A 10,010-nucleotide genomic window follows, 5' to 3' on the forward strand; every position below is an offset into this window, starting at 1 on the left:
ACCTCGTTACCGATCGAGAAACAGAATGCAATAATTTCCATCTACTGGATTAATGACATATTAGAATCCATCCGTTTTAAATTGGTATTACTCCAAATTAATACAAAAAATGATAATACTATGATCACCAATGTACGTACGTTCGTGCTAAAAGAATCACGAGTGTCTGCATATTTTGATACGAATACGTAAGGAAGGACCCCCATACTACGGTACAAAAGTTGCTTAGTATTTGTTAGATAGTTACCATTGCTCTCAAATATACGACCATATTTGAACCAGTTTAAAACTAGGTCAAGATCAATTCTGAGCAAGTTTTATCCTAAATCAGTTTGCAAATAAACCAGGAGGAGAGTGTTCCAAAAAAGAACCGATTTAATAAAATTGGACCCGTTGCCAAATAAGAAAAAAAACGGATCGGGTTTAATCCCGTTTCAAGTTAAAGGGTTGCAAACACCCCCTAAAGATTGCTAACATATATAGTAGATAACACCACTGCATATTTTTTTATCCACCGTCTGCCATGGAATCTATAAAAGGTTCACGCGATTTATTTCGTCAACCACCTGAAACTTTAAATATGCAGAATAACACAGAATTAAACCAGACCTGTGGTCTCTGTGGTAATTATATTCCATCATTTTAGTTAGTCCGCAGTCAACTAACACATTCACCCAATCTGTAGCGTTCGAATTGAAAAGTCTAAGTTCGAGGCATTTGGCTGGATGTGTAAGATGCACCGCATGCGTTCTTTAATAGTGAAAGAATCTAAAAGGAAACCGAATCTTTGATATTTGTCCCTTTTCGCTAAGCCTTCTAATTAATTAGTCTCCGAGGAATACTAGGTTGCGTAATCAAATGTTTGTTTAACGACACAGAATTATTCAGAGGCGGGAAAAAAAAAACTTTCTTTTTCTTCCTTTTCATTTAAAAGGCCTAGTGGCCAGTGCAAAGACAGTTGATTTATAGATATTTGTTGTGGAATGATGTATCGACTTTTTATATCACTATACTAAGGGCATGTTTGGTTCGTTTCCTTTATTTTTCAAAACTCGTTTTTTTTTTTTGTGTGTTTTCTTCACTTTCATGGAAAGTATTTTTTGTGTTTGTTTCGCCAAAAAATATGGGCTAAAAATACTTTCCATCACTTTTCTTAGTTTGGTTCGACTTGAAAAAAAAAAACAAATGATGTGTGAATAGATTCCCTCACCTTCTAGTGTTTGGTTCAAATGGAAAAAAAAAGAAGAAAGTATGACTATAGTCACTATGGTGTGCTTATCACCCTTATAGCATAAATTCATTTCCAACATAAATTGAGAGGTGAACATATATCAACCGTCATATAAAAATATTTAAAATTTTGAGGGACTAATTTGCAATGTTTAAAAAAAAATTGAAGGTAGTGATTTGCAACATATTCAAAGATTTGAGGGGCTAATTCCAAAATCATATAATCATCTCATCTAACGAAGAACCAAAATGCTCAATGAACAAGACATAATTGAATGTCATAACAACCAATTGATTACAAGGACATCGATCGCCAGCATGTAATATCCAAGACTGAACCAAGGCTGAAACCAACTCGAGAGAATCTAATTTTTGTTGGCTATAGTTGATCTTTTACTCTTTATTCTTTATATAACCCAATTTTTGTTTATTTTGCAAATAGGAATTATGTAGAGTATTGTTTCAATTAAGTGTCAGGTTTCATAATTTCTTTTCCAACATCCGTATGGTTATGGTAATTTTCAGTTTCTAGAAGATATTAATCATGCATTTAACAACTGAAAACTTCATATATTATTAAGTTCAAAATTGGGAAATGTAGAGGTTCTAGCATGATTTTTCTACAAATAAAAATGTCAAGATGGACCACAAAAACTCTTAATCATTATGTGAAAAATATATATTCACTATTTATCATTTGAAGAGCAAGGAAAACACCACAATAACCATCAATATCCAAATCAAGAAAAATCCTCAATCTTGAACAGACTATGAGACTCAAACTCCCCAAATTCTTATGTCGAACTCATCCAATTGCTTCAAAATCAACTTCGACTTCTCCTTGTGCTTGACCCTTACCAACACAGAACCCATCAATAACCAAATCGAGAACAAATAAACTAAACTGCACAAAAATCCCAATCTCTTCAACATCAACCATGATGAAATTGTGATTAAAAATAAAAAAAAATTTAAAACAATTATCCAAATGAATACCTGAGGAGTAGTTAGCACCTGGATGTGGGCTTTCACGCGAGGGAAAAATTGAGATTTGGGGCTGAGTGAGGAGTCAGAATTGCTAGGGTTTGGGTAAGGGTTTCGATGGAGGCGGAGCTGAGATTGGTCGAGGGTTTCTTGAGGATGACAGCGAGTGAGCTGAGACAACGAAGGCAGCGAGAAAAGGTGGCGGCGGCGCGGGGAAGAGACAACGGCGTGAGGGGGGCGACAACGGCGTGGAGAGGAGATGAGGGGGCGAAGACATGGTCAAGTCGGTGACGAGAAACAGGGCGACGGTGGCGGGGATCAAATTGTCGAGCAGCGAGGTTTTCTCAGGGAGCGGGAGAGAAATGAGAGGGAGAAGGGGCGATGATTGTAAACCTAGAGTGAGAACGAAAGATTTCAGCGGGAATAAAACCGACGCCCCCTTTTCTCCCAAAATCGGCAAATTTCAGCGTTTTTAGGAAGGAAAACAACATTCCTCCAAAGTGACCTGACAGCCCCCTTTTCCCCCACTTTTATTTTTCTATTTTGACCATCTAAACACCTGAATTTACAAAAAAAAACTGATAATTTTTCTATGTCAGTTTTCTTTTAGGGGTGTTTTCAGCATTTTTTGGCCAAACAAACAGGCCCTGAATGCCTTTGATGACAGCAACAGAAGCTGCTGTTCAATGACATATGTTGGATAACATGGGATCAATTTCATAACATATTTGTCATTTGTGTCCCTAATAACTCGCTAGGCCCAGATAAGTTCCCTGTTCTGCTTGGGCCGTAGCTGCTGGTGCTTGAATTAAATCTCAGTACTAAGTGGACTTTATAAGCCCACCAAAGCTATTTCTTAGCCCGTTAGGGTCCAACTTAACTGCAACGGGCCTAGGCCTTTGCATCATTAAATCGTACGCCGAATTGCCACCCTATAGTCTATTGGGCCTAGTTTTAAGGCGTGGGCGCAAGTGAAATATTATACTGAATAAGGATCCTTTACGAACGAAACAATATGTATCGTAAAGAATGAGACGATTTGTATCATAGACGGAAGAGTTAAAGTTGTTAAACTAAACCACTCCAACAACGTATGAATAATATAGATCATTTCATTTTGTGAGGATGTTCTAATAGAAACTTCGCTTTATTGTAATGAGCATGATAATTAAATTGTAATTTGGTTCAACTATATAAACTAGAATTGTATATAACTCTTGACTCTATAATATAATATGAGCACAAAGATAGCCTTCACCCAGAATTATAAAGGTAAAAGTTTTGAAGACAATCGGTGAGCAACAAATTATTAAATGCTGGTATTTTTAACTTACTTAAAATGGCAGTTATGGTGATACCTTGATTACTAGCTATAGATGATATCTTGTAGGGATAGAGAACAACAGCACTGTTGTTGTCTCAAACCTAAGGAAAGCATTATCGTCACGTGACCTCTGCTCTGTTGTCTCTTGGAAAGGGCAAGGTTTTTGACAGCTAGAAAGGCTTGCGTCCAATTGGCATTTGGAATTTATCAAGGCAAACCCCCCCCCCCCCACCCCACCCCACCCCCACCCCACCCAACCCTCTTCCTGTGATTATTTGAATAATGCTTTAGTGCTTTTTCAACGAAATCCCCAACACTTTCATATTTGAGATTATTCTCCTAACTTTTTAAATGTTTCGAGATTAGTCCCTCAAAACGAGATTGAAGATATGGAGGACTAATTAATACATGTGTACACTATTTTTGAAACTAAATCTTGATTCGGTCAGTATTATTCAATCTCGTTGTTGTTAGGGCGTGTCCATTTGGGCCAAAGGCCCCGGGTACGGCGAGCGCTCGTCGATGCCCAGCCCGGCCTGTTATATAATATATATTATATTATATATATATATATATAATATATTATATATATATGTGTGTGTGTGTGTGTGTGTGTGTGTCTCTTTGATGTGTGTGTTGCCTGTGCGCGCCTTTTTGCTTTTCGATGATGATTAACAAACAATTTACAACTAATGTTGTTTGTCTAGTGTTTGTGTTTTGTATTTATTCTAGGCAAATAATATGTTGGAGGATGGATGGAATCGAGCATTCACGATCATATCCAATGGAGGTTGGCGGAATATTGGAATGAAGCAATGCAATTCACGTTGAAGATCCAAGTTCAAGCTTCATCCACTAGTTTACCAAGTAAAGCTATATTAAAGACCTTCAAGCTTGGGTATATAGTTTATAGTGTTTGTAGTATAGGTTTATACTTGTGTGTTAATATTTTAAGCTCATATTAATCACACATACGTATTTGTTGATTTTATCAAAATATAGGTGTTTTTATGAAAACATTGTTTTATTAGTTTATAGACTTCAATATCGGTTTATACATATTTTATTAAGTCTATAAAATCAGTTTACAAAGTTTCAAAATCTTGCTTAAATCAATATGTCAAAAACATGTATGTTTAGTTTCATGTTTTTGGACATTTTTGCAAAATGATGATATTTTACAAATGGAAGGTGATTTTTAAAAAACAAGATTTTGTAACATGTGTATTATCATGTCTACAAAATTCCCAAAGTTTTATATTTTTCTAATTTTATTTGCTATTTTTAAAAGGGGTTTGAAAAATCAGTTTTTCTATTTGATTCAGGCTAATAACCTGTTATCAGCTGACTTACCAATCGACTGATCTTACCAGTCGACTGATGAAATCACTCGACTAATGTGTCGACTGAAGAATATGCCTGGAATCAACAAAAAAAATTGTTTCATTTTGGTCGACTGATCAGTCGACTGATGATCCATCAGTCGACTGATAAATATCGTCAGTCGACGGATGAGCTGAAAAATTCCTGTAACGGTCAGCTCATTAGTCGACTGATCAGTCGACCGACGACATAACGGCTAGTTTTTCCAGATTTTCATGTTGCCGTTATTTTATCTTTTTGCTGGGATTTCTTGGATTTTTGGGGCTTTGTTTCTTGATCCTATATATACCCCTTGCTCTCTAACATTCTGAGGTAATCAATAAGTGTTTAAAACAAGTTTTACAAGGGTTTTAAGTTTGTTTTAGTGTTTGGTTCTGTTAGGAATCTTGACCCCAAGATTAGTTTATTTTGATGATAACAAATATTATATGTTGTGTGTATTATGTGCTAACATTTGTTTTGCAGTATCAGAGCTATATCAACAATTATATTCAAAGAGATACTCAAGACATAGATGAGTTCAAGACAAAATGAAGCAAAGAAGAAGATATACTTTATTGTCAAAATATAATTTTATATTTTCTTTGCTTAGAAATTTGTACAAGCCTTGATCACTCACACACATGCACACACATAGTGTTAGAACACATTAACACATGCTTAGTGTGTTGATTAATAATAGAAATCCCCTATGTTAGCCATTAGAGTTTATAGATATTGAGTGAGTCTTAAAACATTTTATTTATACCCCTTATCAATTAGAATCTGGAAAAACTCAAAAGATTAAAGTTGTAGGTCTCTTCAAGAGCTTTCTAACAAATCTTAAATTACCTCATTCGATCTCGTATGAGAAAGTTATAATTAAAATACTGAAAAGAAAATTTCAGAATCTGTGAGTTACAGTGTAGTCGACTACTATGCCTTATAGTTGACTACTAAGCAATTTTCTGACTTCACAGAGTCTGTTTAGACTCAGTGTAGTTGACTACAGATGTAGTTTTTCCAGATTTTAGGTTTTGAATAAGTGACTATTTATAGCCGTTTTGTGTACGTTTTTAGGGGTTAAAACTTATCTTTTTAAGGGCTATAAATAGGTTATAAGTTCAAAAATTTACACAACTAATTCATACACATAAGATCACACATTTGTGCATATTCACTCTCTAGTTTTCCATATTTTCATGCTAAGTGTTTAGAAAAAAAGAGTTTCTGATATTGCCTTGGTTTTAATCATTCTTAGAGATTGTATAGGCAATATTCAGAGAGTTAAAAGAATCCTAAGCCACTGCTACACTTCACTACACATTCAAGGCTTATAGGATCAATTGTGTTCTTGCTTCAAAAAGGATTTCTCTCGGATTTAAGAGGGTTGATCTCTTGGTTTAGAGATTGGGTGGCAATTGGCATGATCTTGTCAATTGGGTTTGTAATTTACATGGTCTTACAAATTGGTGAGGTTTACTTTTAATTTTGTAAGGTTTCAAAATTATAGTGGAAACTCTCAAGCGGAATTTGCTTAGGGACTGGATGTATACTAGGGAGGTGGAACCAGTATACATGCTTATGTTTGTGATGTTTATTTTCTGAGATTGTTATTCTTTCTTTACAATTTATAATCTACTTTGCAAACTCACCCTCTAGTGTTTAAGTGTAAAGCTTCCACAGATTTTTATAAGAGCTCACTCTATTCTTAAGGGTCACGATCCTACACATGGTATACATAAGCAAAAACAGGACCCTACATTTGGTATCACAGCAAGGTGAAAGATGGCATCAACAAATACATCACAATTCAAAGAAGGTCATTCTACAAATCGTCCACCAATGTTCAATGGATTGAACTATAACTATTAGAAGTGCCGAATGAAGATTTACCTTCAATCAATTGGCTATGAACTTTAGAGCATTGTGGAAACAAAATATGAGAAGCCAACCACTCCTTTCACGAAATGGAATACATCTCAAAGGAACAATGCAAACTTAGATTCTAAAGCAATGAATGTCTTATTTTGTGCTCTTGACAAGAATGAGTTCAATAGGGTGTCAATGACCACATCCTCATATGATATTTGACACACACTCGAGGTAACTTATGAAGGTACAAGTAATGTTAAAGATACTAATAATAATTTCATTTGTTATGGTTACAATAAGCCAGGACATATGAAGAATGATTGTCACCTTCTAAAATCAATGTCAAACTCTACAAAATTCAACAAGAAAAGGAAGGCTTTGATGGCTACATGGGATTATAGTGATGATTCATCTTCGGATGAAGAAATCAAAGAAAAGGAAAGCGCTCATATGTGTTTTATGACACAAGATGAAGTAAGTGACAATGAAGATCTTTTAGAGGCTTTCAATGAATTATATGAAACATTTTTGAGATTAAAGACTTCACATAATTTTCTTAAAGGTGAAAATAAAAGATTACTTAAAGAAATTTCTAATTTTAATTCTTCTACTATTTCTTATTCTCAAGTAATTGAATTGAAAGAGGAAAAAAAATCCTTGCTTAAAGAAAATCATATTTTGACTAATGAGAACGTTTATCTAAAATCAGAATGTAATAATTTAAAATTTTGTATTAATATTTTAGATAAAGATATTTTTTCTATTAAATTAAAATATGATGATATATGTTTGAACGTTAGTAAATTCAATAAAAGTAAAGAGAATTTGAATAATTTGCTCTCATTTCAAAAATCTTCAAACAATCATTTTGGCATTGAATTTGTTCCTAAGTATTTTACAAAGAATGATTATGTTTTGAAGAATAATAATAAGAATATTCATGCTAAACAAAATAAGTATATATGGATTCCTAAGAATTTGAATATTCATGATAGGAATGATTATATTTCATTTTATATGCATGAAGTTTACAATTCAAAGAATTACACTTATGTTAATAAATGGAAACCAAATTCCAAGTGGATTTGGATTCCTAAGGGCTAATCCTAATGATATAATATAAAATGGTACCAAAGTGCTTAATATTTTTATTAAGGTACCCGGGAAAAGAAAATTTTAACTAGAATTATGTTTATTTTATTAAGGTACCCGGGAAAAGAAAATTTTAACTAGAATTATGTTTATTTCTTTTTGTTAATGACAAATAGGGAGTTATATAGAAAATTTTAAATTTTTACTAATACTTTGATGCAGGGGGAGTAAAAGATTTTATTTAATGATTTTATGCAGGGGGATTAAAATTTTTATATTTTAATAACATATATTTGTCATCATCAAAAAAGGGGAGAATATTGTTAGGAATCTTGAACCTAAGATTAGTTTATTTTGATGATAACAAATATTATATGTTGTGTGTATTATGTGCTAACATTTGTTTTGCAGTATCAGAGCTATATCAACAATTATATTCAAAGAGATACTCAAGACATAGATGAGTTCAAGGCAAAGTGAAGCAAAGAAGAAGATATACTTTATTGACAAAATGTAATTTTATATTTTCTATGCTTAGAAATTTGTACAAGCCTTGATCACTCACACACATGCACACACATAATGTTAGAACACACTAACATATGCTTAGTGTGTTGGTTAACAATAAAAATCCCCTATGTTAGCCATTAGAGTTTATAGATATTGAGTGAGTCTTAAAACATTTTATTTGTACCAATTATCAATTAGAATCTGGAAAACATCAAAAAATTAAAGTTGTAGTTCTCTTCAAGAGCTTTCCAACAAATCTTAAATCACCTTATTCCGATATCGGATGAGAAAGTTACAGTCAAAATACTGAAAAGAAAATTCCAGAATCTGTGAGTTTACAGTGTAGTCGACTACTACAAAATACTGAAAAGAAAATTCCAGAATCTGTGAGTTTACAGTGTAGTCGACTACTATGCCTTGTAGTTAGTCGACTACTAAACAATTTTCTGACTTCACAGAGTCTATTTAGACTTAGTATAGTCGACTACTATGACTTGTAGTCAACTACAGATGTAGTTTTTCTAGATTTCAGGTTTTGAATAAGTGACTGTTTATAGCCGTTTTGTGTACGTTTTTAGGGGTTGAAAACTTATCTTTTTAAGGGCTATAAATAGGTTATAAGTTCAGAAATTTGCACAACTAATTCATACACATAAGATCACACATTTGTGCATATTCACTCTCTAATTTTCCAGATTTTCATGCTAAGTGTTTAGAAAAAGAGAGTTTCTGATATTGCCTTGGTTTCAATCATTCTTAGAGATTGTATAGGCAATATTCAGAGAGTTAAAATAATTCAGAGATTGTATAGACAATATTCAGAGAGTTAAAAGAATCCTAAGCCACTGTTGCACTTCACTACACATTCAAGGCTTATAGGATCAATTGTGTTCTTGCTTCAAAAAGGATTTCTCTCGGGTTTGAGAGGGTTGATCTCTTGGTTTAGAGATTGGGTGGCAATTGGTATGGTCTTGTCAATTGAGTTTGCAATTTATATGGTCTTGTAAATTGGTCAGGTTTGCTTTTGATTTTGTAAGGTTTCAAAATCATAGTGGAAACTCTCAAGCGGAATTTGCTTGGAGACTGGATGTACACCAGGGAGGTGGAACCAGTATACATGCTTGTGTTTGTGATGTTCATTTTCTGAGATATGTACACCAGGGAGGTGGAACCAGTATACATGCTTGTGTTTGTGATGTTCATTTTCTGAGATTGTCATTTTTTTTTTGTAATTTATAATCTACTTTACAAACTCACCCTCTAGTGTTTAAGTGTAAAGCTTCCGCGGATTTTTATAAGAGCGCACTCTATTCTTAAGGGTCAAGATCCTACACTTGGTATACATAAGAAAAATCAGACCCTACAGGTTCAAGTTTAGTTTGTGAAGCAATTTTTACAAAAGCAAAGTGGAGATCATCTTTTGGTGTTTGAGCATCCACTCTTCTCTCTCTCTTGTTATCATTAGAGAAGTTTTTCTAAACTCATATCTAGCTAATTTATATGTTTGATTTTTATTTCCATAAGCTAGAATTTATTTGAGTTTAGTTTGATTTAATTTATCTCTTTGTTCACACACAACCTATTGAGCTTATTGTATTTACGTTCATAGTATAATTTGGGGTTATGAGATTGT

This window comes from Asparagus officinalis, chromosome 3 (genome assembly GCF_001876935.1).
Source record: "Asparagus officinalis chromosome 3, Aspof.V1, whole genome shotgun sequence".
NCBI classification, from domain to species: domain Eukaryota; kingdom Viridiplantae; phylum Streptophyta; class Magnoliopsida; order Asparagales; family Asparagaceae; genus Asparagus; species Asparagus officinalis.